Source organism: Pteropus vampyrus, unplaced genomic scaffold, assembly GCF_000151845.1.
Source record: "Pteropus vampyrus isolate Shadow unplaced genomic scaffold, Pvam_2.0 Scaffold97, whole genome shotgun sequence".
NCBI lineage: Eukaryota > Metazoa > Chordata > Mammalia > Chiroptera > Pteropodidae > Pteropus > Pteropus vampyrus.
This window is the reverse complement of record NW_011888878.1, coordinates 4,472,527-4,476,525: the sequence shown is the minus strand read 5'-3', so window position 1 is coordinate 4,476,525 and position 3,999 is coordinate 4,472,527.

Here is a 3,999-nt window from a genome sequence, read left to right as displayed (position 1 = left end):
GACCCTTTCCCAAGCTGCTATTTCATTTTTCGACTCCTGCAGTGTATTCTTTATCTCCAGAAGATCTATTTGGTTCTTTATGAGGGTTTCAGTCTCCTTGCTAAAGAACTCATTCTGCTCATGTAGTTGTTTTTTCAGTTCCCAAAATTGTTTATATGATTTATTTCGGATCTCATTGAGTTTTTTCTAGAAGTACCATCTTGAATTCTCTGTCATTTAAGTCACATATTTTTATATCTTTAAGCTTACTTTCTGAAAATTTTTCTCTTGCTTTCTGAACTGCCTTGTCACCTTGATTGTTCGTAGTGTTTAATGGACTATTTCTTTGCCTGGGCATTAATGGAAGTCTGTTCTGATTTTTTTTCTAGAAAGAAAATTTATTATATAATGGTCCCTAGCCTGTTGCAAAGAAGGTGTTTTTCTTTTGGTTTCCAGTAGGTGGCATCTAAGCCTCTTGGATCTCTGCTTTATATAAAGTCATAATAATGTCTTTTTTTTTTTCTTATAGATGTTTAATCACACTTGCTACCCTCAGTCTCAGTTCTTGTCAGTGCTAGCGACAGTTTTGGTAGCATTTGCTCAGATTCCCATGGTACACTGCGGTGTTCTCTTGGAGGGTATGGGGGAAGGGCCCTCTGGGTTGGGGCCTGGGTGCTGCGGATCAGCCTTGGTTTTGCAACCAGGGCTGATAAAAATCAACTGTTGTTTATCTGTCATCCTTGCTTTTCTGCTGTCCCATTTCTTAGCTTTCTGCCCTGATGACTGGGCACTGCCAATGGCTGCGTGGATCTCACAGCACTCTCACGCAGGGCTGTTCAGGGAACTTACTGCATCTTCTCCTTTCCCCTCTTCCGACAAGGAGCTCTGGCTGTGAGAGGCAGATTCTTTGTTTTCCCCAGTCCACTGCCTAACACCCAAGATTCTGACTTGTGGTGGCTCTTATGTGCAGATTTCACGCTCAGACGTGTTGGTGTGCAGTTTGGGTGTTTTTTGTTGAGTTTTAGATGTTCAACTTATTGTTGTCTCAAGGGGAGAGATCCAGAGACATCTCTCACTCTGCCATGTTTCTGACATCACCAGGCTTTTTGGACTCCCTTCTATATCTGGGAGACTATGAGAGTCTTTTGTGGCAGTTTGCGAAAACTTAGATTTCTCTCTATTCATTCACTATCTCAAAAAAAAAAAAAACTTTTATTATTTTAAGTTTCAAATGATCAAATACAACTGTCTAAAAGTGAATCCGATGTCTAATCAAAGCATACTTGAAGCTTACCCAGCCACTAGACTAAGTTCCCTTGGTTACTTAATACAGATTAAATTGGATTTTCTGTTACTCATTATTGAAAGTATATCAAGTTATAGAAGGAATGAAAATTTATAAAACATTCTCTGGTTTATCATGTACATCTGTAGCCATCAAACAGCTGGGATTTTTTTTCCATTTTATTGTTTGTTTTCCATCAGATTCTATCCATTCTATCAGGCAATTAGTCTCCATTCATATACAGTCCTTCAGTCCCATAGTGGTTCATTTTTTAAGTTACTTTTGATATAGCAATAGCTAATTATGCCAAATGAGTAAGAACTGAATATGAGCCACCTCATCAAGACAACTTTTGAAGGAACAAAACTGAAAATCCAAATGAAAAGTCATTTTACATGGGCAATGATTAATAATAATAATAAAAGCAACAATTTACTGAGCACATACTACATGCCATGAACTTTATATATACTAGATTATGACTAATCCATATGTCAACTCTGTAAGGTCTACTTAATTATCATAATTTTAGAGCTGAACAAATTCAAACTCAGAGAATTTTGATAAAGGTCAGATTTATCTAGCTAATAGGTGGTATCTTATAAGTAAAGTCCAAATTCTTTTAGATTCAAAAGTTATGCCACTGAAATGCTTCTCTGCCACACATTTATTTTCACAAAAATTTACTAAAGCCTGGTATACTCAAGACACTATATCAAAGAGTAAGAGTTATACAAGATCATCAATTATATATCCTGAGAGCCAGAACATTTCATCTATATAGAGAAAAAGCACTGTGTGAATACATTAACAACAACAACAACAACAAATTCCCTTTAGGGCAAAGACAAAGACAAAAAAGAATATATAATCAGGTACATGAATTCTAATTCTGAAGTCATGGTCTATTTCAGGGATGGAGTTTCATTTGAGCTCAATCTAAAAGAAAAAGAGTACTACTATAGCTACAGAGAGGTGGTAAGGTCATTTTTGGCTACAGAACGTTTGTGAGTTAAGGCATGAAGGCAATAAGATTCAGAGTATATAAAGGGCAAATCTATAATATACTTTGGGCTGGCAAAAAATATATGTAGTAAGAATAGAGACCAAGAAGAAAAGATATAGCCAGATTTGCTAGGTCTAGAGATTGCAAACTAAAGGTCAGTGGATGATAATTAGTCTGTATGATTGCATAATGCAACTTAAAGATATTTTGAAAATATTTAAATGATTACAGTCTTGGCCTATGATCTTCAGCTCTCACAGTCTCTGTCACTCCCTCTTATATGACACCAAGCGGCTTCACTCAGCCATGGTGTACCCTGACGGGGAACTGACAAGGACCTTGAAGACTCTGAACATTATTCTGTAAAACAATTTTGGGGACATGAAAGCACATGATCTCAACTGATTTTACATAGATTACCCAAGTAGCAGTGTAGAAGATTTACAAGACTATTGAATAAATTGACAGTAAGAAGGCTAGTCAGAAAGTTAGTACAATATATTGGTTTAAAAAAAAATTAAAAAGCCATCATCTAGACTAATGGTATCAAAAATAGAAAATATAAGACTAATTCCAGAACTCTAAAGAGTATACAGAACAGGACTTTCTCTTAGTATATTAAGAGAATGAACAAAATAAATAGAAACCATTGAGAGGAGTCCTAAAAGGGCAAATGGATGCCCACATATAATCACCACAATGTACTTTTGATTTATAAGTGAGTATATCTCTGCTGTATAACATGAATTTTATCAATGCCTCTTAATTTTAGATATAAAACTGCATGTGTTAGTTAATATAATTAAGTGCTTGGTATAGCCTAGGACTTAAAACAGCCACTTTGAAAGAAATAAGTAGTTTTCACTTCTTGGAGTCAAGTTGGAAATTTTTACATTTTCAGTAAACTACTCTTAGCATTATATAAGATCTTTAATGTGTCCTTTATTTTTACATTATATAAGGCAAAAATGCAACCATTGGGTAGAAATTTTTACTCAGGTCCAGACTTGGACATAATACAATTTCAGTTACTTCAGATTAAGGTGTGATATATATGGTACATTTTGTGTAAGAATATGAATTTGATGTATCTTAAATACAACTATGCACCATAAAGGTAGAAAAATTCTCCTCCCACAGACCTGGATTTAGATTTTCTTTGACTTAAAAAAAATTTCTCTTTAGATATGTGAGTGTTTATATTAGTACCTTGTCTCAGAAGATGAAGAGTGGAGATCATGTGGCAGTACAGATTATGTGCAAGCTAGAGTATCTTGCCAATGTAAAGAATGAAAAACAACTAACCTAAACTTGGCACAGTGCTACCTGAAGTTGTCTGTTGTTAGGCCACATGTGGTCTCATCAGAAATTTACTAATCCTGAATCTTGAAAGCATATGTTCAACTAACGCGATTATATTTATCTCAATGGCCATAGATTTAAAAGCTTTTTATGTGAGTGGGTAAAGTTTCCTTTGAAGATAATGAGAGTTCTCATTGTCAAAACCTGAAACAAGGTAAATTATAAACTAGAAAATAAAGTAACTCTTTTAAACCAAATAAAGAAAACATTTCTTTTTCTGGACCTTCGGGGGACTTCTGGCATCTTTATGAATAAGTGACATCAAAAATGTCCTGTCCTCAACAGCCTTACTCAGCTCTTGTAGACTCATGCTTATGGCTTCTTTTATGGAATCACTCATCTAACATTTGGTCTTCCTCTTTTCCTC